The sequence below is a fragment of the Cnephaeus nilssonii genome (genome assembly GCF_951640355.1).
Source record: "Cnephaeus nilssonii genome assembly, chromosome: 8".
Lineage (NCBI taxonomy): Eukaryota > Metazoa > Chordata > Mammalia > Chiroptera > Vespertilionidae > Cnephaeus > Cnephaeus nilssonii.
This window is the reverse complement of record NC_137079.1, coordinates 96,730,446-96,757,880: the sequence shown is the minus strand read 5'-3', so window position 1 is coordinate 96,757,880 and position 27,435 is coordinate 96,730,446. Positions and strand designations below refer to the sequence as shown.

The 27,435-nt window shown below is 41.5% G+C and overlaps 1 protein-coding gene across 3 annotated transcripts in view; it reads left to right on the top strand.

The window, feature by feature from the left end:
* STARD13 (StAR related lipid transfer domain containing 13) overlaps positions 1 to 27,435 on the top strand; it is a 260,445-nt gene that overhangs the window by 125,978 nt on the left and 107,032 nt on the right. Inside the window, exon 1 of one of the 3 annotated variants that reach the window (XM_079778749.1) lies at positions 10,657 to 12,386. The exons of the other annotated variants lie outside the window; for them this stretch is intronic. The gene's annotated coding sequence lies outside the window, so the exon portion shown is untranslated. Of the gene's footprint in view, positions 1 to 10,656; positions 12,387 to 27,435 lie in introns of those variants that run through there. 3 annotated transcript variants of the gene reach the window in all.

Here is a 27,435-nt window from a genome sequence, read left to right as displayed (position 1 = left end):
ACAAAACAGAATAAAATATCTCTGCCTCATGGAGCTTTTCTTCAGGGAACAGATGGATGTTAAACCAAATAAATGAGCAAAATTGTGGTAGTCAGTGAAACTTACTCTGGAGGAAAGAATTAAAGCAGGAACAGGTCTGATTGTAACTTTTTGATAAGGTACTACAGGAATATGATTTAAAAGTGTCTCCTGCTCATCAGTGTTTCAATATGTAACCTTGCAGCTGTCTAATTTTCATACTGGATCATTCCCTTCTTCCCTACTCTGCAGTCTCAGCCTGGAACTGTGATGTACCTCATGGTGATCATGTACCCATCCTGGAAAGTGATTTTGAGGTTTCTTATTCCTATTTTCATATTCAGCCCCTAGCGTCTACATAGCACTCTGTATACAATAGGCATGGTAAACACATACCTGTTATATTTTAAAAATCAGAGAAGGAACACCCTCTGTATTTTTCCTATTCCCTTATTATTGGGTCACCTAAGTTCCAGGTTTACCTTTAGGTTTTCATTTTAAATAAATTATCTTACAGGTATTCTGAGTTTTTTCAATGCCATATTGTTCAGCATAACCAAGCATGGAATGATGTGGCCTCATAACTATTTAACATTTAATATCTAAATCTCAAAGTCAAGTTTCAAGAATATAGAGCTTGCTGTGTGCTCCTCACAGACAACGAAATTAAAGGTGCGATATGTTGCAATAATGCCATCTTGAAGTTATATAGTACCCCAGCTACATTAAGGCATTTCCAGTATTTCTTAAAATCTTTTACTTAGCAGAGAGAATAAACATGTTGCTGAGTCAGACAAGTGATGGAAAACGGACATCATAGTGTAGGAATTGGCATAGGCCTCAGAATTAGAGGTGTTGGAGTGAGACATAGATTTGAATATAGACATGGCGACTTCTGTATAGCTTTCAATGCCATTTAAATCTGAGCTTCAGCATCCTCATCTTTAAAATGGGGATAAAATGCGATTGTGTGTGTGTGTGTGTGTGTGTGTGTGTGTGTGTGTGTGTGTTTAATGTAGTCTGCTCAGTAAATGTTTTCATCTTTTGTCTTTCTCGTGGAAAGAATCACTTCCTTGATTTACCTGACTCACTAGGCTGAGAACTTCCTGATGGAAAGTCATGCCTTATTTATCCTTGTCCCCAGCATATTTCCTGGGCTAGTAATTTTCCAATAAAGCTGCATTTTAAAAAAATCAAAGTTAAATTTAATTTTGAAGACATATTTATGGAAGGTGTTCCTTATTTATGGTTCTATGGCATTCTTCCCAGCAAGGGCAACACTGCCCTCTTCTCTTGCTCTCCCCTTAATCTTCCTGTCTGGAAGAGCCATTGATGATAGCCAGTTACCCAGCACAGCAGTGAGTGGAGAAGTCCCAAGGGACAGGTTTCTCCTGGTCTTGGATGGCTCTGTGGCCTACTGCCCCTCACAAATGTCATTGTGCCATCTCAGTAGTCATATTGAATTTTTGTCCTGAAGATAAATGGTCCTTTATCTCCTCATTGCTCAGCCTAACAAGTGGCACATTTGGTAGGAACAGGATGAACAATTTTAAAGAGGCCAAGCAATGGAGGTAGGAGCCTCAGAAGTGATGAGGATGGGGATTTCTCTAGTTTGCTCTCCCTTCCCCAAGTGCTATGTTTAGCACATGCCACTAAAACAGTGAACTTGGGAGATGGGAGCTGTCTTTTCATTCTCATTCTGTGGGCTATGATGGATGGCATATGGTCAAATATTACCAACCATATTCTTCATCCCAAGAAACTATATGGTCTATCTGTGATTTTTGGATGCCTTACATTCAAATACTTTAGGGAAATAATACTCTATCTTTCTTTGAAGACACCTAGAAAGTGAGATTCCTCTATTTCTTGTAGTCTTTTATTCCCTTAGCTCTTCAATTATATCTCACCCAGGAAGCATCCACATCTCTAAGTTATGAAACTGACTTTACATCTGATGAGCATTATTGTTTCCAAGCATCATGGCTCCATACTCTGACTATGCCATGGTCAACAGAACAGGCTGCCATCAGATTTGTTATAAAGAAAAATCATGGTATCTTACTAAGTGAATGGTGGTCCGTGAGGTCCGAAAGGTTGGCGACCGCTGGCTTAGAAGTTACCTAGAGGACACTGTGTGGAGAGTTGTCTGAGAGTTGAAACAGAAGATGAACCTTTATTGGTTTTGTTTGATTTTGTAAAAATACAGCTAATGTTAACCTTTGTGGGCTTAAGGTGGGCTAGGAAGAACAAAGACCATGCTTCAAGAATGAAGCATGACTACAAGAAAGCAGAAATATGTATGCTGAGGAAGAACATGGTCTTTTTAAGGAAGAGTCCTTTAAGTGAAAGCAAGATTCCATTAGAGACTAGTAAGCTCAGCTCTAGGTGCCCCCACCACCCACCCCCCCTTTTTTTTTTTTTTTTAAATACACCTTCTGTTCCTGGATTCTTTAATGCACTCACTTCTGAGCTGGGTGAAGCATTTTCTTGTTCTCTAAATATCTTCTTTCCAGGGAGAAGTGGATTATGTGTCTTGGGGAAAAACTACAGTTAGAATCTAATGATTCCAAAGGATTTAAACAAGGTTTAGTTTCCCCGGAACTAGCCTCTTTCCTGATTGCTATATACATTTTTTGTATGAGTTCAGTAGCACCTAAATCTCTTGACAGTAAAGGCCCCCTTGAAATTCAAATATGTGTGGTGATTTAAAGCTTATCCTACTTGTTTAAAAAATATATACAATGTACAGCATGGGAGATGTTTGGTCTTAACTGCCATAGCAGGAGAAGAAAGTGTGTGTGTGTGTGTGTGTGTGTGTGTGTGTGTGTGTGTGTGTAAAGTGATGGCAAAGAAAATCTGGAATTTACTAAAAGCCTAAGGTTTGTAATACGTTCGAAGTCACTGAAGGCTGGAGCTGGCTAAGGCAGTTATCACTCTGTGTTGACGGTGCTGTGTTTGGATTACTAGGAGCATTATAGTAGAGTAGCTAATCTTTTGCCACTTGCCGTGTTAAATATGATTAACATTTTTAAAACTCAAATACATTAGCAAATGCCTTACAGTGCCAGAAAGCTCATGGCCACCCATGTTTCACAACAAAATGAGAAGCAAGTCCAGGAGCCCAGGATTGATTCTTGAACGATTTAGGTAAGTCTGTCCCCAAGTCTGGTTTTAAAGTTGGTTTCAGTCAAGTCATGCAGGGCTCGTGTTATGAAGAATGTACTTCTGGTGTGTGAGGTTATAAGTAGATGGTTTCATTATAGTTTCAAAATCTGTAAGTCTGGCTTGTCCTGAAATTTTAAAGTGAACTTAGAGGCCATATTTTTAAAATTTTATTACATAATCCAATTTTTTATAGTAACCCTGAATAAAAGTCAAAACTGTAGGCTACAAAAAAATTGAATTAGGCAATGATAGGTGTCATAATCTTCAAAACCATGGAAGAAATCCATTTTAGAAAGTGACCATCCTGGCCTGCCTTATAACGTTTTTTCTGTGAAGAGGACTTTCTTCCAAACTGCAGCTTCATTGTTGATGGCCATTAGCATCATAATTAAAGCATTTTTCTGCCCAGAAATGAAGATGACACCATTGAAAATATACACTGGTGTAGATTTTATGTTTTCAGGTCAATGATTAGTAGACAGTAGTGGTAAAAGGAAAATGCACACATAGAATTAGGATAGGCAACCTGAAGAATAGTCAGGCCAGTTTCCAAGAGGCAAATTCGTTCTTGTAGAATGGTTGTGAGCACAATGCATGAAATTGGCATCACATCAGCAGGTAGTTTATACTTTCTGCCTCACTGTTGACTTTTTCTGGTCTGTAGCTGCTGAATGCCAGGACTTCACATACCTTCTCTACTAAAAAAGCCAGATAGGTTCCTTTCCTTGGCGACAGAAACCATAAGCCAGCCCCCCAAAGCATCAGATTTGTAAGAAAGAGGTTGTAAACACAGTCATTCTTATCCCGCATGATTTTGTTTTCTCCGTTTTCAATATGACTTCTCAATGCACAGTTGACTTGCTGACAAGCCTTTTTTCATCCCAATTTCTCTCTCTGTTTTTTATGACAGTATAATCCAGAAGTTAACAAATTTTGGAATTTTGCAAATATTGAAATAGAAATCCTATACGTACAGAGGAACATTCATATATATAAGGCTGTGCTGACATTTGCAAACTGCACCTGATGTGGAATTCAGATCTTATCATATGAATTCCATGAAAAGCTATCATTAATCTTCTGGTTCATTTTCAGAGCCCTCATGCTGCAGATGTGTGTCAGACTTTTCTTATGTAATCTTTTAAAGAAAGTTAAAAAAACATCAGGGTCAATAATCCAAGTAGCCAAGCCAATTATCTTGATTTGCTTCATAATATGAATATATCAGAGGTGGGGGTAGGTTGCCTCTATCTAAAAACACAGTGGCTTCACCAAACTTGCCATTTTAAACAACACTCACTAAAGCAAAGTGAAAATTTATAATTTTATAATGAAAGGTAATACTTTCCCCAGAAAAAGAAAGGGTACTAAATACAGTAGAATTTATATGATAGATTGATATACCTCTTTAGGAATGTTAAATACTAGAAAAGGAACTTGTGGAGAGTTTGCTTTTAGAGCAAAATGAGAATGTGGGTTTGTTTTGTTTTCAACATTACCTGGAAGGGTCGCTGCTGAAATTATGTTGGAGGCATACATAGTATCCTGAGAATCAGAGAGCCACAAGTTGCAACTTGAAAATGGTTCCATGACACTGGAGACTGGGAAGTCACAGAGCCCTCATTGTGAACATCTGCCCTGCCGGCGCCTGTCTGCAGGGCCCCTGCAGAGTAGTTCCTGCCTCTGCTTGCTTATGCTCTGGGTGCATGTGCACCCAAGCAACTCAAGACCCAAATCTGAACACGTGACATTTTCATTGCCTTACGTAAGAGTAACTCAACAGTAGAAGGTGGTATTTATTTTCTGCTTAAAATGGGGTAGAAAAAAAGCAGGCATACTCCAAATACCTGTGTGCATGCTAGAGTGACAGTCTGTCACCTACAGAAAGTAAATGAATTGCATTCATTCCAACTAATTTTTTCATTTTGTGAGTTTGCATAGTCATTCATTTGTCCATCTATTCTACCATACTTCCCAGGATATAAAACTACTGGAGGGAATAGGAGGGACAGGTCTCTCAGCTCCCGCTTTAGAATCCCAGCTAGACTGTCTCAGACGATGAATGGTTGATTAGATGCTAGCAGCACCTGGGTTAAAGCTTAACCTAAGTACCGTATACACATAACATTATATCATATATGTTGAAGTGTTTTAAACTAAATTAAAAATGAATACTGCAAACAGGTATTCATGCAGATAATCAAATTGTGATTAATCAGGTCAATCATTTAAGTGTAGTCATAATCACCGATATTTTAAAACTCTAACTATGGAACGATAAGTAATGTATTGAATGTTCCCAGCATTTTATATATATGTTAACCCATTTAATTTTCAAAACAACCCCAAGAAGGAGCTCAAGTAACTTGTCCAAGCTCATGTAGCTTATATGAGCAGAGTCAAGATTAGAATCCAGACATTTTGAATGTGAAGTACAATTTTTTCACTACAGAAAAGAGAGAACATACTCTTATCCATGAAGCCATACTTCCCTCATCAGCTATGTAATATCGCTCATAACTTGCTCTTGAACAGATTCTGTGCACAAATCAAATAGTCTGCATGTTGTTCTTTGAATGGCTCTTTCCTTGATGTGCAGTGTTCCTCTGTGGAGTCCCTGTTTCCTCGATGTTTCCTCTACAGAGCTGATGAGAAACAGTTAATAGTCAGGCCTTGCTCTTTGCAAACAATAAAACAAAATGACCAAGGAGCCATGTTCATTGTGTCTAGGATCCTTCCTATTTCAAAGGACACGTGGCTGTTGCAGACTCTCAGGGTTGGCTGTTAAAGTTTCACACCCATTCTGTGAGGCTGGCCTCTACTTGCATGCGGTCATTAGAGAGATGTTCTTTAATTTAAAAGGAAGGGACAGATGATTGAAATATCAGTCTAATGCTCAAGGAATATAATACTGAGGAAAGCAGAGCAGTCCTAATTATCATTGCTGCCCTTGGTTTATGAACTTGCACTGCATATGTACCTGAGCATGGATGTTGCTTGTGATGCTTAACTGACTTCTAATGCCCAGAGTTTGATAAAAAATGGGAAGCTTCAGATGCCATGCCATTTGCTTTGCCATCTAGTATAATCCTTAAAAGCATTTTTGTCCCAAACATGGGTGGTATTATTTTTTTAGCACAGATTTGCCCAGGCACATGGGTGTTGAGCTTTTGACCATAAAAAATGTACAGGCTGTGTTAGGCAGGTTTCTGGCACCTTCAAGTTGGTGATTGTGGGCAAACCTGTCACATACATTTGGGTGGGTTGTACACTGAACAACTGTAGGATGTCCTGGTTCTAGAGAAGACAAGTGCCAATCTGAGAGTAGACTCCTTCACTCCTCAGTATTTTCCTTTTTTTGTCATAAATTTACTCCCTGCCTACAACTTGTCTTCTATACGTAGTCCTTAATCACTGACAATCTGGTGCCTATCACCAATATTGTACAACAGCTTTCTTGTAGCTTTCTATATATTGGAAATGGCTGCTTAGTATTTTATTGTTTGACCATGCCATAATTTATTTATAGGTTCCCTATTGGTGGCATTTATATAGTTATCAATCTTTTGTTATTACAAATGATGCTGTAATGAAATGTATATTTTTGTATATCTGTCAGCAGATATCTCCAGGAAAATTCCACAAGGTAGGATTTTCTTTGGCTCATTTCCCTTGACTCTCATATATGTGCAGCTGCCTCTAGTGTTACAGAAGATCAGAGAAAAACCAAGCAATGCTTAGAGAAATTGAGTTGCACTTTATTATTATGCCAGCGGGCTCGGAGAAAAAAAAAAAGTCTTTCAAATTCTGAGCAACAACATGGAGGAAGGTGTCCCTTTTTATATCTTTCCCAGTTCTTTGTCTCCCAACTATGGGGTTTTCCGGTCCCCTTTGCAAGTTCTTAAAGTGCCCCATGTGCTGGGGCTTTGAGACCTCAACCAAAGGCCTGCCCTGGCGCCAGCACTGATAACTTCATCTGGGGATGGTTTGTGGCCTCTCTAAAATGGGAGTAAACAGGTCTTGCAGGACCAGCCAATTAAAGGGGCAGTGACTAGATTCAGATTGCTAACCCCCCAAAATGTCTCTTTTTTCCCCATCACTAGCACCCTTCCTTCTTTAAATTCTCTTCTCCAAGTTTGACCCTTCATAACCTCTTGCTTAAATTATTGCAGTAGCCTTCTAAGTGGATCAATCTGCCTACCATCTCCTTTATAATTAATCCTAAACATGGTTTCTAGATCTCACTGCTCAGATTATGTTACACCTGTGCTCAAACTGCCCCAAGGGTTCACGAGTGCTGGTTGAACTTACTGTTAACTTTCCACAACCCCTCCCAGCATCGAGGCCATACCACAGTATGGTTCCCCCCACCACTGTCTTTTGAGTCTCATGCCCTGTGGTCCCCACATGTTCCCTCTGCTTCAGCAGAACCAGATGGTTTACTATTTCCCAAGCCTGCCTTGCTCCTATGTCATAGAGATCATTCTTTTTTTATTATTGTTGTTGTTAATCCCCACCCAAGGATATTTTTTGGATTCCATTGATTTTTAGTGAGAGTGGGAGGGAGGAAAGTAAGGAAGGACAGAGAGAGAGAGAGAGAGAGAGAGAGAGAGAGAGAGAGAGAGAGAGAGAAGAGAGAGATATGTGAGAGAGATGTGAGAGAGACACGTGGATTGGCTGCCTCCTCATGCGCCTAACCCAGGGTTGGGATCAAACCTGGAACCCAGCTACATGCCCTTGACTGGGAATCTAACTCATGACCCTTTGGTTCACAGGCTGATGCTCTAACCACTGAGCACTGGCCAGGCCAGACCTCATTCTTCACTCTAGGAATGTCCTCTTTCGAGTGCCCTCCCTCTCATCCTGCCTTTGCAAACCCTTTCCAAACTTTAATGCTACCCCTAGTCATGTTTTCTTGTCTACTCCCACTCCCCAAACTTGATACAATCTTTCCCTCAAACCCCCGCTGCACTCTTCTATCCCCTGCTAGTCACATCTTGTGTTTTAGATTATAAACACTGTGCCATTGTGAACTGGCTGCTGGAGAGCGGGAAGCATGCAGCTTCCGAGGTGTCTAGTAGAATGCCGTGAACGTTATAGGAGTAAAACGTATTTCTTAGGTTAGATCCTCACAGTTGCTAAATTCTCTTACCCTAAATGGGTACACTGCTTCACGCTGAGGGGAAGAGATCATACACCTGAAGCCATTATGAAGAGTAGGTAACTTTCCAGTGCATTTAGTCAAGAACACAGACGTGCACTGGTCATGGGGTCGCATGCGGGATGGGAGCAGGAAGCCATGTCACCCACCTTTCCTCAGCCCGGGCCCCCAGCTGCCCTCCACATGGCCTTCACGGAGCAGGGTCCCGCTGGGTATGGAAAACTTACTTCTTGGCAGACACAGCAAGTGAGACCTTGCCTCCCCATTTAGGAAGAATCTAACAATCCATGTACTTTCATTAAAGGGTTTTTACAAACATCCTGTTGGTTAACTCACACGCATTGTCAGCTGGATGACATTCTCAGGGGAGAAAGGAGGAAGGGGAGGAGTTGGGGGGAAAGGGTAGAGGCTGGATCACATCAGGGTTCCTAAACAAAATATCCTCTTTTCAGTGACCCAGAAACCTCTCCCTAAAAATCTCAAATTCACATTTGAGGAGCCAGGAAGAACACAGAGGTAGTCTCCAACTTGTCTCTGATTTTCCAGTTTGAAGCTCAGGCTTCTCACAATAATCTCACACTCCTTCCTTTAAAGTGAATAATTCTCTCCTAGTTCAATGTCTCATTCTTTCACTTACTCAACAATTTCCCACAGTGTCACTGCCCTTACTCGGCTCACAGACGAATGGCCAATGACAGTTCCAGGATCCTATTGCAAGAATGTGGAAGGTGAACTGAAGTTTCAAACTTTTACTTCTCCCAGCCTCTCTGACCTGTGTTTACTGCATATTCCCTCACTGAATGTTCACACAATCAAAATATTAGTTACTGTTATCCTCAGCACCCACTTTACACCTTGCACATTATTCCCGGAATCCTTTCATCTTTAATTCTCCTTATCACAGACTGTGGCATTTAGTTTGGTGCCATCCTTTGCCAGATTAGTTATACTTATTTAATACTAGAGGCCTGATGCACGAAATTCACCTCGGCCCTCGCAGCCCTGGCTTCGTCCGGAAGGTCATCTGGAATGTCATCCAAAAGGTCATTCAGCTGTCCTGGCTAATTAGCATATTACCTTTTTATTATTATATTAGAGGCCCGGTGCACGAAATTTGTACACGGGGGTGTGTGTCCCTTAGCCCAGCCTGCACCCTCTCCAATCTGGGACCCCTCGAGGGATGTCCGAATGCCCGTTTAGGCCCAGGATTGGGCCTAAACGGGCATTCGGACATCCCTCTCACAATCCAGGGCTGCTGGCTCCCAACTGCTCACCTGCCTGCCTTCCTGATTGCCCCTAACCACTTCTGCCTGCCAGCCTGATCACCCCCTAACCACTCCCCTGCCAGCCTGATTGATGCCTAACTGCCCTCCTGCCAGCCTGTTTGCCCCTAACTGCCCTTCCCTGCAGGCCTGGTTGCCCCCAACTTCCTTCCTCTGCTGGCCTGGTCACCCCTAACTGCTCTCCCCTATAGGCTTGATCGCTCCCAACTGCCCTCCCTTGCTGGCCTGATCGCCCACAACTGCCCTGCCTTGCAGACCTGGTCCCTCTTAACTTCCCTCCCCTGCTGGCCATCTTGTGGCAGCCATCTTGTGTCCACATGGGGGCAGCCATCTTTGACCACGTGGGGGCAGCCATCTTGTGTGTTGGAGTGATGGTCAATTTGCATATCACTCTTTTATTAGATAGGATTAGAGAGGATAGAGGCCTGGTGCACAGGTGGGGGCCAGCTGGTTTGCACTGAAGGGTGTCCTGGATCAGGGTGGGGGTTCCCTTGGGGTGTGAGGTGGCCTGGGCGAGGGGCCTGTGGTGGTTTGCAGGCTCGCCACACCCCCCAGCGACCCAAGCGGAGGCCCTGGTATCTGGGATTTATTTATCTTCTATAATTGAAACTTTGTAGCCTTGAGTGGAGCCAAGCCTCCTGCTTGCTCCGTGGCTGCAGCCATTTTTGTTCGGATTTATTTATCTTCTATAATTGAAACTTTGTAGCCTCAAGCGGAGGCCAAGGCAGACCAGGGCTGCAGAAGCTTGGCTTCCTCCATTGCCAGGAGCAACTCAAGCCTCCTGCTCTCTCCAGCTCCATGGCTGCCACCATTTTTGTTGGGATTTATTTATCTTCTATAATTGAAACTTTGTAGCCTTGAGTGGAGGCCTGGGCCAGCCAGGGTGTGCGGAAAGCTTGGCTTCCTTCATTGCCGGGGAAACCCAAGCCTCCTGCTCGCTCTGTGGCTGCAGCCATCTTGGTTGGGTTAATTTGCATAGTCGTTCCTGATTGGCTGGTGGGCGTGGCTTGTGGGTGTAGTGGAGGTACAGTCAATTTGCATATTACTGTTTTATTAGATAGGACTAGAGGCCTGGTGCATGAAAATTCATGCACTGGAGTGGGGGGGTCCCTCAGCCCGGCCTGCCCCCTCTCACAGTCCGGCAGCCCTCAGGGGCGGGAGGCAACCTGGTTATCAGGGGAAGGCAATGCCTCATCACACCTCTGCTGCTGCCACTGCCAGCAGCGCAAGCCTCGGCCGGCCCTGGTTACCTGAGTCTTGGGCAGCTGCTATCCGAGGCTTGCCTGTGCCTCGGGACAGCCCTGGGTGGCTGGGGGGCTGAGAGGACTGGGGGACTCCGGATGCAGGCGCACAGAGCGGCTGGGCCTGCCTGGTGGTGCGCCTGGCCTTGCCATATACCTGCCACCCCTGCGGGGCTGTGGGGACTGGGCGCCACCATCTTGTGGCTGTGGGCACCGCCATCTTTGAGGATGGGGCAGTCAATTAGCATATTCCCTCCTTATTGGCTGTGGGCGCCGCCATTTTTTAAGGCGGGCAGTCAATTAGCATATTCCCTCTTTATTAAATAGGAGGATATTCTCTTTCTTATTGAAAAGAGCAATTCAAACATTGACTAATAACAACATAGTACTTAATCATCTTAATCTAATCTCGCAATCACCTTTGAGGTCTCCAGAGCTTATTCTGTGCCCATCAGGTTCAAAGACACTGTCCAAGAAACAAAACTTAAATCTAGATGTTCTGGCTCTGGATCCTAGTACAGTCTTCAAGCCTTTTGTCTTATTTTAATAACACTCACATCAGCTATTTGCTCTAAATGTTAAGTCCTTCTACCTGATAAGGTTTGATTACTGTTGACTGTGCAGAATATGGAAGTTCAAAACTACATCCTCTGTCCCACTGATTTACAGAGCAGAGTGGTCCCACACATTTACCATTTGACTCTGCATGGTAGAGCAAGTTCTCTCTTACAATCTGAAATGCATTTGTGTGTCATCTCAATTCAAGTTTATCAGTGGCTTAACTACAAGCAAATCCTATTATTTAGGAGGTGCAATGTCATCTGAATATGAATAATGACTTGTGTATTAGGATAGGAAATTACTAGCACACCTTTCTATTTTCTCCTTGAAATCAGTTTTCATAATTTTAACATGTTAAAAACTATTCAGTTGTGTGTGTGTGTGTGTGTGTGTGTGTGTGTGTGCGCGCGCTCGTCAGTCATGGACATCTTTAGAGTCGTGTTAGGCACAGAAAACTCAAGCCTAATGTCAATCCCTTCTCCCATTCTATGAAGTTTCAGACTAATTTAAAACGGGCTTTGGTATATAACATATATGCGTGGCACTGGTGTGAGAGGCCTAGGAAAGGATCGTCCCTCCTGGTTTGTGACAGACTGGCAGCTTTTGCTTCTAGTATGTACCATAGCTGCAGAGCCAGATTTGAAATAGAGGATTTATAGCAAAGCCTTCTGTGAGTTTTCGTTTTCTCTCTTAGGGCTGGAGGTGGGGCCAAAACCAACCTCAAACCAGGCACATCAATGATCAGGCTAGAATGAGTGGAACAGTCCCACAGACAACAGCTGAGCACAGAGGAAATATTAGCTGGCAAAGATAGCGAAGAGGAAGCACTCAGTGATAGATACTGCATCTGTCAGTTTTGGAGGAGCAATTTTCAAGAAAGCAGAAAATGAAATGAAGAAGAGGATGTTTTTGTTCAAAGGTACAGCACAGCCTAAGGACATTTTTTTAAACAAAGTAAGTTATATTCCATAGAAAAAGAGGTCCTGGTGGTGGGTAAGACAGCAGTTACTTTCTATTTGCAGTGTGAGTTTTGTTATTGATATATAAAGTTTCTTTGTGGTATATTTGTTATTTACAAGGACATTCTTTTAACAAGAACTGGATTCAAAATTTAAAGCTGTGCCTGTCATTTTGATTATTCACTTTAAAAATATTTGACAGATACAGTAAGATTTACTTTGCTTTTATTTAACTTGAGAATTGTTTTTCATTTCAGTTAAACTCTAAATATATAGATATTGGGGTAGGACTTTCTTCCTTTTTTAAACTATTAGCAAAATGTGTATCTTTCCTCAAAGGCTATTTAGTAAAAAGTGCCCATCTCTCAGATTTAAGAGACTGGCGGTAAATGCTATCCACTGGATGTTTATTTCATGGGATCAGTTAGGTAAATAGCTATGAATATGACCTAGACTTCTACATGCCTCCAAATAAAGTTATTGTGTTGACATAGTTTTTAAAGAAAGCTGCTTCTGGAACTTTTTTTAGTTCATCTTTCTCAAAAAGCTGTTTACCCTTTTTCAGAACATTAGTTACCATGTAAAATGATCCTGCTATTTATGTTTAATACATTTTCAAGCATACTGGTTTTAAAACAAAGTTGGACTTGTGCTGTTTGTTATATGTTATACCTAATTGGTTTGCATTTGATGTCATATGTTGTGTGTTTATTAGGCTGGGACTTGTCTAATTCCATGGTGATCTAAAGCAGTGATTTGGGAAGCTAAGTTTATATGACCAATAACAAGGAGCCCTTTCATTATAAAAAGGCAATGCTCTTACAGTTTACACAGGCAAAAGGGGACTTATTTTGCATTGGCCTTAGCAGACCGTCTATCCAAACCAGAAGCGGAAGTGATGGCTGTAAATTCCCCAAAGCAGAAAGCTCTCAGAGTTGTGGCCCAATATGGATGTCAGGACTTTGTAGTATGTGTGGGAAAATGGCCATGGTCCAAGGTCTGGATTCATTTATCTTCTATTAAAGTCTGGAAGACAACTGGTTTCATGCATTTTACAGAACTCCTTGCTGATTGATTTAATATACATAGAGCGAGCACAGTGACTGATGGTGGGGACAACTGCAAGTGGGAGAGAAATATTGATCGATTCTTGCTTTTCCTGACAATCTGGTCTCATACTGTTCTTGGCACCCTTGAATGAGATTGTGCTGCTACTGACAACCATATGGTATTTGCAAGGCCCTTTCCACATGTTTCATAATGAATGCCACATTGTGTATTTTCCTTTGGGGGAATCAGAAACCGAAAGTTGTACGTTTTGTATTACTGTCTTTTCAGAAGCTTACCCTGTTTCCTATAGTGTAGATGTGAAGAAAGAGAAGGAGAAAATAGCAGTAGAAAGAGTTCTCCGTGGGCTTTGTGCGACTTACGCAGTCATTTAGGGATGTGCATGGGATATGCTTTGTGAAATTCTGGAACATGCTCTTCTTGATGTATAGACTAGTATCTGTATGTGAGGGTATCAGATATGCCAGCCAGTAAATTCTGCATGGGCTAAAATCACATGTGCTGACATATGCTGACATGGGTCAGGATAGCCTCCAAACCTGTCTTTCTAATGTGTGAAAGAATATTTGCCAATTTCTGAGAGCAACCACGTCAGACCTCATGAAGTTATTTTGAATTTATTATAAGAACCAAGATAACAGAAACCTTGGATTTCAGCCCCTACTTTAATGCTGCCTAACGTATGACCCTGAGAAAAATAACTGACCTTTTAATAAATCTGTTTCACTGCTTAAAAATATAGTGAATAATTCTAGCCATCTCTTTGTTTCCTAGGGACATTTCAAATATCAGTGAGATATTTATAAGATGTCTTGTGCTGTTAGCTCTTATTATATATGTTATTTATGAAGTTGCCCCCATTTCTTTGGACACTAAAAAAGCCAAAAAGAAAACAAACTCTAGGTCACTAAAAATGAATTCTACAATCTTATATCATAGTACTTTTCTTTTTTAGGTAGGTGCTATTAACGACCACTTTATTATTTTATTTTATTTTATTGTTGTTGTTGGCAGTAGCCTACACTTGAAGGTACTTGCACCAATAGTTTTTCTCTATGTGAAATTATCCTTTAATTTTTCTCATCACCGTTCTTGGCATTTCCATAAACAGGTTGAAATTTTAGAAGTTAAAATTGGTACAAAACTGCCTTGATTTAGTATGGTTAAACATATTTAATTTTAAACATTCCTAATATAAGGAAAATGGGTAATAGTGCATATCAATGTACCTAATTTTGAATATTTTATACATACCATATTTAAATAAAAATGTGCTTATATATGCTTATGTTCATATAAGCTATATACATATCTTTACAAAATATTCTAGTAACAGCAACAGTATATAAACTATTAAAAGTAAAAGATAAGGCCTGTTAGTGTGTTTTTATTTTAAACCATTTTCATTTTAAGTATAGTGCAGGGGACACCAGAAATCAGAAGTCAGACCTGCCAATCTGAGCTGCCAGTACCAACACCTGCCAAGCAGAACTATCCTAGTGCTCGCCATTCACTGAATTGTGAAGCATGGCCGCCCTTTGAGCCACCTCACTCAGCCATGTCACCCAGGGCACGTCACTGAGCCGCACTGACTTGTAGTTCCTGTGCTGCAAAATAGGAATGAGAATGTATACCTTAACATGTAAGGTCATTGTGGAGCTCAAGTGAATAATAATATATGTTAAAATGCTTTGAAAACTTTAAATCACTAACTGCTTCCTAGAATATATCTTTTTTCCCTTTTTATTTATTTATTTATTTATTTGGTCCTCATGCAAGGACATGCTGATTGATTTTAGAAAGATGGGAAGAGAAAGAGAGAAACATCGATGTGGGAGAGAACATTAATTGGTTGCCTTCCATATGTGCCCTGACTGGGGATTGAACCTGCAACCTTTCAATATACAGGACAGTGCTCCAACCAACTGAGCCACACCAGTCTGAGCTCTTCCCTTTCTTAACAAATCCTGCCCAGCAGTCCAAGGTTTCTCTTATCCCTTTTCTGATCTCAAAGCTATGTTTTCTTTTTCCTTTGAACTCCTAGAGCCTTTCATGGAAAGAACTAACCAGCCAGTCATGTCCTTCCTCACCTCCCCCGCAATTTGACCCTAATTCTCCATGTGCTTTCACACCTTAGTGCTCTATTCCTTTCATTCCCTCTGTTCTACTACATACTCTCTCTGCTACTTTCTTTTATTGTTTAAAGTATTACAAATAGTAGTACATATGTTTCTTTTTCCCCCCCAATTGACCTTCCCCCAGCCTCCCCTACTCCCCAGCACATGCCCGCACCCCCCCTCCCAGTGTCTTGCGTCCATTGGTTATGCTTATATGCATGCATACAAGTCCTTCGGTTGATCTCTTACCTCCTCTCCCCGCAACCCTCCCCAGCCTTCCTGCTGTCGTCTGACAGTCTGTTCAATGCTTCTCTGCCTCTGCTACTTTTTATCATTCTTTTTATTCTCCAAAACTACCTTACACATTACCAGACTTCGAAGCCTTCCCCCCACTCTTTCTCTATAAAGTCAGGAGCTTCTTCATTCATGGTTCCCTCCTATAAACTTCTAATAAAGTTCTTTTTGTACTTTGTTCTTTATTTACATATCTTTCTCCCTTCATAGGCTCCAGAAAAACAGGGAAGATGCCATGTTTCTTTGATTCCCTGATGCCTACCATAGTTTCTCATAACTGGCTGGTGTTCAAGTAATGTTTGTTGAATGGATGATCAAGTCAACCTTTCTATATTTTGCTGAAAATGTTATCTTGTTTGTGATCACACACTTTTGGAGACAGAATCTGGCTACCCATTTCTGTGTGTGGAAAAATTCGACCATTATCACATAATAACATATAGACCATGTTAGGCTGGGCAAACCTTATATGTAATCACCAGTAGATAAATAGTTAACCGATTAGTCTTATCAAAGTCCCACTTATTATACCTAGCTAACTAAAAATTAAAACTACCATATTTTCCGGCGTATAAGATGACTGGGTGTATAAAATGACCCCCAACTTTTCCAGTTAAAATATAGATTTTGGGATATACTTGCCGTATAAGACTACCCCTCTTTCAACGCACACCAAATAAAAATTAGAAAAACATCAGATTTGATTTCAATATGGTAATTTTAATTCAAATGCTTATGACATGCAGGTACTTAGCAGGAAAACTGTCACTTATAAACATAAGGCTGTTTGTCATCAAACATGTAAACATAAAACAGTGCAAGTGGATTAAACTTTTCCTAATTCACTCTAAAGCTGAAAGGAAGGATAAGACAATAAACCCATGGGAGCTGCCATGCTGTTTGTTTTCTAAACTGTCAACCAAACTGGAACTGATGATGGTAGGAGGAAGATAACAAACAATAGAGAGAGAGCAAGTGCCGGGCAAGTCCCTGGCGAGTTAGCAACGCCACTTCACTGCAGTCCTCAGGAGCGAGATCTGAGAGGCAGAGAAGGAGGTATGGTAATAGGATACAAGGGCAGGCCAGACGGGTGAAAGAGGCGTGTTTTTCTGGGCACAGCTCTATCTCTTTTTTCCATTCCTCGGGCATCCCGGATGTCTGCAACTTGCTCCGCCCTTCACTTACACCTTCCCAGTGAGGCGCCCCCTCACCTTGTCATCGGGACCGCTTTAAGTCACTTCTTTCCACGAATCCTGGTGAGTGGATTTTCTTCTACCATACTTGTACAGCACCGCCCTTGCTGCTTTCATATGGTCACCGCATACGGTGAGGGGGGAGCTCAAAAATGGCCGCGGCCGCATCCCCACCATATGTGGCGAGCACCTGGCCGCACTCCATTCATTTCAATGGAGCCGGACAGAGACCGTATGCGGCACAAAAAGGAGCCGACCGGAGACACTTGCGGTCTCCGTCCGGCTCCATTGAAATGAATGGAGTGCGGCCATTTTTGAGCTCCCCCCACAGTATGCGGTGACCGCAGATTCTCCAGTCCGGCTCAGAAGTTTCAGCACCTGCCCTATACGACGACACCCGGCGTATAAGACAATCCCCGACTTTTGAGAAGATTTTCCTGGGTTAAAAAGTCGTCTTATACGCCGGAAAATATAGTATCAATCAATTGTCTCTATTTGGAGATAGTCTTGATATGTCTGTGGCTAGATGTGTATTAAAAAGAAAATCTAACCATCTTTTTGAAGAGAAATTTGGCAGTATTTATCAGGATCCATTGATGTAATAACTCCCCTCTAGGAAATTATCCTAAGGAAGTGGTTAAAAAATATGTAGACAGATATTTGACACTAGAGGCCTGGTGCACAAATTCATGCATGGGTGGGGTCCCTCTGGGTGGCCTGTGGGGATTGGGCCAAAACCCACAGTCTAACACTGCCTGCAGCTTCTACCTGCCACTCCTACTCATCCCGGCCCCACTGCTCCTGCCACGGGCTTGCACCCAATCAGTCCTGATCAGGAGAGACTCTCGCTGCCGCAGCAGTGCTCACCAGCCAGGACCCCTGCGTCCGGTGCCCTCCCTAGGGGAGTGGCCTACAGGATCGGGCTGAAAACGGCTCTCTGACATCCACTAAGGGGTCCCGGATTATGAGAGGGCACAGGCCAGGTGGAGGGACACCACTGGTGCACAATCGGGCCGGGGAGGGACCATGGGAGGGCTCCTGGGTGTGTCTGGCCCATCTCACTCAGTCCCGATGGGCCGGACACCAGCAGCAAGCTAACCTACCAGATGGAGCGTCTTCCCCGCGGTGGTCAGTGCATGTCATAGCTACTGGTTGACCAGATGACTGTCTGCCCCTGATGATCAGTGCACCTCATAGCAAGTGGTTGAGTGGTCTTAGCATATCATTAGCATATTACACTTTGATTGGTTGACCAGTCGACCAGTCACCAGATGACCAGACACTTAGCATATTAGGCTTTTATTATATAGGATGATATTACAAATAATATGAAAAATGACAAATAAGTTAAATGACCAGCATTATTTTAATAATCAGAATAAAGTTCTTAATAATCTAAAGGTTACATGTTCAATTATATAGTAACTAGAGGCCCAGTGCACGAAATTTGTGCATGGAGGGGGGGTGTCCCTCAGCCCGGCCTGCACTCTCTCCAATCTGGGACCCCTCGGGGGATGTCCGACTGCCAGTTTAGGCCTGATCCCTGTGGGATCGGGCCTAATCTGGCAGTCGGACATCCCTCTCATAATCCAGGACTACTGGCTCCTAACTGCTCACCTGCCTGCCTGCCTGATTGCCCCTAACCGCTCCCCTGCCAGCCTGATGGCCCCCAACTGCCCTTCCCTGCCAGCCTGATTGCCCCTAACTGCCATCCTCTGCCGGCCTGATCGCCCCCAACTGCCCTCCCCTGCTGGCCTCATCACCCACAACTGCCCTCCCCTTCCACAACCCACCTCCTCCACCAGGCCCCGCCTCCACTGTGCACATGGCCATCTTGTGACGACGTTAGGGTGTGATGCGTGAGGGTGTGACAACCACCTAGGCTATTATTAGTATAGATTGTGTTGACCTGAAGGCTGCTGCGTTTTTTGTTTGTTTTGCTTTCTTTACATACATTATGTAGAACCAGGAATATACCTGAAGAAGTCAAGTTTAGCAATTTCTTACTAGGTTTTTAATTTACTACTATCCTTTTTTTAATTTAGAAAATATTGAAAATAAGGTAACATTTGAGCCAAAGTTTGAAAGCTCTTTGAAGGAGCAACAATCTTAGCATTGGTAGGAGCATAAAAGGCCCATCTTACCCATTTTCATTAACAAATAACTATTATTGAGAGATGGAAATCTAACTGGTTTAATCTTTCTCTTGAACTGAGTTTGAAAACAGCTAAGGGAAAACTTGAGTCTGCTTATTAAATGACTATGAAGAAAACTATGTAAATTGTGGAGGCTTTTTGTAATCCCTTATGTAATCTTCTTTTACATGGAATAACTAGCGGAGGTAAAGCCATTTTATCATAACAGTTTCTACAAGTTTTGTCAGGATAAACCACAGGAATACTGGGAATAATCTATCAAATCAGGGTTGTGTAGTCACTTGAACACTGAGCTTAGTTAGAAGCTCCACTCTCTTTTACAACCTCACTGATAAATGGGGCGGGGTCTCACCAGTGGAGGTATATTGCCTATCACCTACCTCTTTGTTCAAGAGGGGAAGTTTTTCTTTTTCAGTTCTTGGAAAAATACTTGAAATGCATCCCCACTAATAATGCCACCCCCTAAAGTTCTCAGTAAAGAGGCCAATACACAGGACTGCTGGGCAGGGACATCCCCTCAGCAAGCCTGTCCACCTGTCTTAAGGGCAGGGAAGCGTGTCTCCTTTAAAGACATTTCTAAACGGTCCTGTTCTGCATGTTGCAGAATGAGTGATGTAAAGTGCCTGCTTCAAAGAGGTCATTGATTACATCAGGAAGGAATGCCAAATTAAAAACAAAACAAATCACAAACCCAGTAATAAATAGACAGATAAATCCCCAAATGGGCTGCACCCCAGCCAATATGCAGAGTGTGCCAGGTTGGGTGGAGAGAGCAGGGGAAAGTGGGTTTATGCTACAGAAACCTGTCTTCATGTTCAGGAAAGCCCCTTAAAGTGGCCTTGTGGTCAGTGACACAGAGGAAGCCTGAGGAAGCACCTTCACAAGCTGCATGGTAGAAAAGGGTAGCACAAGGGTGAAGTTGATCCGTTTTGTAGCTTGAGTTGAGCCAAGTTATCTGAGCCAGAAAGGAATGAGAGAGAGAAAGCTGCCAGTTGAAGGAGGGCTCGAAAGCCTCCAGCTCAGGTAGCCCTGGCAGGATACCAAGGAAAGGTATAAGTAACGTCAGCAAACCAGAGGGGAAGCAGCCCAAGGGTGGGGGCTGTCATTACCCTTCTACTTCTGCAGAGGGGCCTTGTGGTAGACCTGTTTACTCTGCAAGGGCAAGAGGATCCTGTCTGAATTATTGCTCATGGTTCTAGAATTTAAATTCACTATACTAAAGCTTCAGTGAAGATTTTGCTATTAAAGCTTCCTGAAATTATGAGTTCTTTACTGCCCACAAGGAAACAGTGGTTTAAAGTGACTGTTCTTTCCCCATGTGCTTATTGTCCTGCATACTGGACCATTTGTACTGGGCCTGGCTAATGGCTAGCTCTGTACATTATGGGAATAGGCCTGGGGAGGAGAAACCAGCAAACAGATATGATACAATTTCTTGAATTAACCATAAATTACTCTATGAAAAGAACTCTTATATAACATAGACACATCCTGACTGGAGTTCTTTCAGCCTTGCAAGTACTTGAATAAAACCACAAGATAGTTAAACAACAATAGTGAGCCTAAGTTTAATTAAAGCAGTTTATTTTTAGCTGAAGATCAAATTTCAAATCAAGTGACCTCTCTGCCAGGCATTCCAGCTGATGGAAATAAGATATCCATATCTTTAGAGTTTATTATGAAAGACTCTTCACATTGTTTATATTACAATTTTTTTTTCAGTCTCACTAGCATTCACTTATTTGGTTTTGGTATATTACTCCTACAAGGGATCTAAATGCACATCTTACTACAATTCTCTTGTATCAAAATGCACAGCTAGTGACATTGTACATTTCATTTCAATAAACATTTGTTGATCGTTTACTATGTACAAGAAACTGTGAAAAGGAGACAGAATTATAATGAACACAATTCAAGGAAGAATGACTTTTATACTAATTAGAGGCAGAAGGCAGTGCACTATGGAGCACATGTTTAAATTGTAAGAAAAACTTCACAGGAGATATGACATTTGAGCATGGCCTGAAACATCAATAGATTTCAGTAGAGGGCAAAGTAGTGAAAAAATATTCAAAGGGACATATGTCAAAAAACACAAAGACTTTAAAATGTTGAATATGTTCAAGATAAATATATGGTCCTTCAGCATGACTAGATCTTAGGACGTATGGAGAGATAGAGCTGCATTGGGAAATGGGGCTGGAATGGGAGGTCAGGCCAGCTCTCTTAAGGCTTTGAAATGTTATATGCATATATGCATAACCCATGACATAGTCAATAGTTCAGTGAATGCCTGGGGGTGGGGGGAGGGCAGGTACAGGGTGGAGGCAGTCAATGGTGGCAAAACGGGGACATCTGTAATACTTTCAATAATAAAAATAAATTTTAAAAAACTAAAAGAATAAAAATAATAAATGGTATTTCCTAAATTATGTACAGCTATTGTCTATGTTATATGAGGATAGTAGTGATTTTTTAACTCATAATTTAGGATGAATATTTTGATAAAGGGTGGGTTGAAGAGGAAGCAAAGATAACATTTATAGATCCATTGCAGTAATCCATACATCTATCTATTCCCTTCTTTCTTTCAACAAATGTTTATTTGGTACCTATTCTGCACCCAGCCCAATTTTAGGCTATAGATCAATGGATCTATAGATATAAATACATCAATATGCAAAACAAAAAGACAAAGTTTTCTGCCTTCGTGGCACTTATGTTCTAGTGGGACAGACAGACAATGAACAATATAAATAAATAAATGATATTTATTGTAGTGATAAATTTATAAACAAAACAAATCAAACAGGGAAAGGTGGTGTGGATGTGAGGGAAAGAGGTTGAATTTTGTGAAAAGGTGGCCAGGGAAGGCCTCTTGAAGAAGTGGCTTGAGTGAAGTCTTGAAGGAAGGGGCATGAAAAAGGAAGTTGTGGACGTTTGAGGCAAGAGCATGTCAGAGGAAATAGAAAAGGAAGAGCTCTGGTGCAGGGTGAGCCTGGGGCTCGGAAATTGACTATTCAGTTGAGGCAGTGTTGGGAAGAAAGAGAAGAAGAAAGAGGAGCTATTTCAATGAAAGCATCCCTCCATGACTGATAGGATTGGTTAGGAAGGATTAAGTCAAAGACAACCTGGGGTGTTTTACACTGAATGACTTAGGTCGATACATGTAGCATTAAGACAGTTTGGGTAGGATGGTCTTGATGATCTCATCAAAGGAAGAGGTGAAGTCAGCTAAGAGTAAGTACGAAGCATGGGGTTAGGGCTGGGAATTGGAAATCAGTAGCAAAGTTTTAGGCTAGTTGCTGGGAGAAATAGGTAAAGGACCTTAGTTGTGAATATAGGGATTGGTGAACGGTGTTTTTAGCTTAACTGTGGCTTGTTTTTCTGTTGGGCTAATATATATTAGTACTTACTGTATGAGTAGTACTGTGCTAAATGCTGACCATGCAGGAGGGAAATATGCTCACTGAAAAAGAAGAGCGTATTTGTAAATGTATTACATGTGTTCTTTTATCAGATTGGAGAGAATGAGATAGTATAAATATTTGACTTCTCCACTACAAGCCCACTGGTGTTACAAACAAATTTTATTGGGCTTATTTTTACTAGGTCCATATATTAAATAAAAAAACAACAAAAAAAACTTTCTCTTTCTTTATCTATAGAAATGACTCAGTTAGGACCAAATGGCTGTATTCTTCAATAAGTAGCCCAGACTAAATCTGCCTTTAGGACTGAGTTTCAACTGATATGCTTTGAAGTGCCTCACATGGGATGTTGGTACACTCTGAATGAGCTATAGGTCTGCTGAAGACACTAATCCACTCAGCCCTTGGGCTGAGCAGGAGCTAGGCAGGAGATGGGCAGCCCAGGGCCCTACCTGATAGCTTTGGGCTTCCAGCAGCCTGGCAGTGAATCCCAGGGTGTAGTACAAATGCAACATGGGCCTTGTTGTGAGAAAGCTGGAGAAACATCCTACAGAAGATGGTCCTACAGTATGCCTGCTCTATACTCATGCTACCTAGCACAGTGGTCCCACAATTTCCTTTTAACAGTACTTTCAATAAATCTACCTGTACTTTATAAGTTACATACATGTTCTACTATCATTAACCATCTCAAGTCATAAAAGCCAAAGTTCATCAACAATTACTTAAATCCCTATCCTATATAATAAAAGCATAGCCTGCAAATTGTCCCCTTGACCAGAGTTCTTCCGGGAGTTCGACCAGGGGGCAGACTGGCCAGGGGAAGGGAGGGAGGCCCTGGCCAGTGGTGGTGGCAGGCAGCTGGGAAAAGGGAGGGAGGCCCCAGCCAGCAGCCGGCAGCTGCTAGGGACCCTACCAGTGCACAAATTTCATGCACTGGGCCTCTAGTTTCAAATAATCTTCCAGACCATTTTCAGTTATTCCAGTTGACTTCTTGCCTGGTCAAATTATATTTTCATTGTTCTTACCTTGTAGATGTCACTGTTACAGTGCCAATACTAGAGGTAGGGAAATTTCAGCTGTGTCAGTTTTTTATCTTATGCTAATTAATAATATTATGTTCTCTTCATGGCTCTTTTATGTCTCATGCTAGTTATGAATATTAACTTCTCTTCATGGCTCTTCTGCAGGAATCTTTTTAACTCTCTTCTCCATTTTGTGAAAGTTAGTTTGGTTAAAAGTAAGCAATGTTGTCCACATATCCTCTCAATCGGGTATGGATAGTCTATAGTCCACCGAGATACATGACAGTACTGAAAGTGAGCCTGTGCGTGGGATTGCCAGCTGCCTGTATGTACAACTCCCACCCTCCCGCAGAACCCACTGGCAGGCAGGCAACTTACGTGAGGGTACCTCATATCACTCCTGATATTGAATACTGCATAACAATCTATTTCTTAAAAATATTATACTAGTATGTACTTAAATAAAATATTTCAAATGAAAAAAAAAAGCATTTCTAATGTGCATCTGCACACTATTTTGGAGATCATTGCTCTTGTGTCCTGTAAATATCCATTGCCTCACTCCTTAACCCGATGATAAAAGCTATTAGTCATTATGTGCTGCTCCTCTGCCAACCATACTACAGATATCATCCCATTTTATTCTCATAGCCATCTTTTGAGGCAGTATTATTATCTCCATTTTACAGGTGAGAAAACTGAGGTTCAGAGAGATTCATTAACTTGTCCAAGATGTATTGCTTATAAGAAACAGACAGATTTGAAATGTAAGATCTTTCCAATCTAAATTACTGCCTGCTTTCTCTTAGAGTCTGGGGTAATTTTCATTCTTGTATTTAAAGAGCTTAGTCCTAAAAAAATAATGAATTTTAAGTTCTTAAGATACTCTTTATGATAATACTGTTGCGGGTGCTACATCCCTGTTTCCTGCCTTAAATTGTAGCAGCATCATGCCTGGTTTGTATTCAGGGCACATATCTGGTTGTTATGACATCCCTCATATTAGGAAAATATTTGTCAGCTCCAGGTGGCTAGAACACCAAACAGGCTTACTGATAGTTCAGTGAATACGAGCAATGATTTAGCGAGTTATAGGGTATTATGCTGTGAGAACATGGTCTACAGGGACTTCATGAAGTAGGCCAGGAATTGGCACATTGTATTTCTACTGCTACAAAGCCCACTTTAGTCCGCTGGGTTACAGAGGGAGTGGCTCCATCTGCAAAGATGAAATAGGAGGCTATTAAACTAGCATTCCTTTCTGTGGGGGAGGATAGTGCATTAGAATAAATGAATGTGTTGACCCAGTAAAATTAAGTTGTATATACAAAGTGGAAGCAGGGTTAGGCTTTTTAATGGTTGGTCAGTTCTTTAAATCATCTCCTTAGTCAGAATTTATTCTCCTTGAACATGATTATATCCAGATAATGTACTCTTCCAGGAAGAAGTAAGAACAAAGGAAAATAAATAAAACACAGTTTGCTAGAGTCTCATATGAGTTCTTACACAAGAAGTGAAGAAACATGGAAAATATGAGTTCTTTTATGAAAGCAAGTTTTCCCTTGATTATAATTCCCTTGATTATAACTTATTTTATGTGTGTGTATGTTTATACAAGAGGAGGCTGTATCACCAGAAAAATGTGCATCAATGCATCTATAGTAGCAATGGTCATTTTAAAAAATGACTAACAGCATATATAATTTCCTTTTTAAAGAGCAGCTTATCACCCTGGCCGGTGTTGCTCATTGGTTGGGCCTGAGAACCAAAGGGTCTCAGGTTTGATTTTCTGTCAAGGGCACAAACCTGGGTTGTGGGATTGCTCCTTGGCACAGGTCAGGGAGCATGCAGGAGGCAATCAATCGATTGTCTCTCTCACATCAATGTTTCTTCCTCTCTCCCTGTCCCTCCCTTCCACTCTCTCTCAATAGAAAAAAAATATCCTCAGGTGAGGATTTTTTAAAAAGCAGCTTACCATTCATTACTCATTTTTTTTTTAAATCTGTTTTTACTTTCTCCCAAGAAACTCATATCTGGGAGTTGAGAATCAGCTTTTTTTCCATCTTAATTCTTCACTGTTTGAATTTGTTCAATAATCTACCAGACACTAACAAAGCATTATAGACTTAAAAAGTTTTCTATAAATAAACATACAAATTATATCAGGTTTATATTATAGCAATTTCATTCTGTGCTAAATACTTTAAAATGCAATATCTAAATATAAATGTATGTTCAAACCTAAAACAAATGCTGGTTAATCTATTTAATGTATTCTTACCATAAAATAATCTACATTTACAAGATATGTAAATTGGGTTTTTTGCTTAAGATTCAAAACACTTAAAATTTTTTTATTGATTTCAGAGAGGAAGGGAGAGAAAGAGAGAGATAGAAACATCAATGATGAGAGAGACTCATTGATCGGCTGCCTCCTACACATCTCCTACTGGTGAATGAGCCCACAACCCAGGCATGTGCCCTGACTGGGAATTGAACCCTGTGACCTCCTGGTTCATAGGTCGACGCTCAACCACTGAACTACATGGGCTGGGCCAGTCAAAACATTTTTTTAAAGTGAAAAAGTTAGTCTCCTTAGTAAACCAGATTTAATAGTAGAATATTTCCAAAATGAAATATTAACCACCCTCCATATTTAAATTAAGATTTACTTACAAAAATTCATTTAACATACAATTTTAGGGAATAGCTGTTTTTAAAAGTGAAGTTTATTCATAGTTTAAAAGTCATCAAACTTTTGTTTATTTATTTACCCAGTTAGTAGGCATGGACTGTGCTCATTGCCCCATTCCTGTGGCTTTTCTGCTTGTCGAGTCCATTGCATGGAAGTCCAGGTTGAGGCAGGAAGGGCCAGGAAGAGCGTGTTTCTGTGTTCTGCTCTTATCTAAGAAGAATTCTTTCTTTTTCCCTGTATAAGTGAAAATATGCTCTAATAATTATTGAGGTCTTTGGAGGTAATTCTGGACTATTTACTAATGGGAAAACAACAACATGAAAACCGGGGTTTAAAGCCACGTTTTAGCTTCAGTCTGAGAGGAAAAAACATAATCCTATTCTACTTAGTTATCTGACCCATTTGAAATTGTGACTGGGTTGATAATCACCATGGAGACACAGTGTCCTTGGCTGGTAGCTAAATTTATTTAATAGTGCAGATAGCTGGATAAACCTCCTCATCCATTTTACTGATCACTGCTTTCTCTCTCTGCCCCCCACAGTGGGGTCCTTTTGTTGCTGTTTGCTTACTAGGATTTTCTGGCTGCAAGCTCTGTGCAGCACAGGCAGCAGCCTGGCATCCTGGAAAGTGGAAGGCCTTGGGTTCAGAGGGTCTGAATCCTGACACTGTCACTGGTGTGTGCACACGGGGAGTGAGATCACACAGGGAAGGTTCTGGTGCATGCTTCTCGGGGCGAGCGTCCTGTCACCACTTCGATTAGGCTGCCCTCCCCGTTACTGCTCTGCCTCCTTCCAAAGCCCCTGGAGCCTGCACTCTGCCCAAACCCGGGTGCTTCTGCCTAAAAACATCCACAAGGAGTCAAGACCTTCGGAGAAAATACTGCTTGATGATCCAATTTTTTTTCATTCTTTTCACTAACAACCCTCATTTATACTGGCATAAGCACTGCCCTTTAGGTGACCTCTGTTTCTACTCCTCACTTTATCTGGTGCAATGGTAACATATATACATGTATTTAATGGCTGATTAAGGTAGGAATAGGTAAATGGAAAAATTATG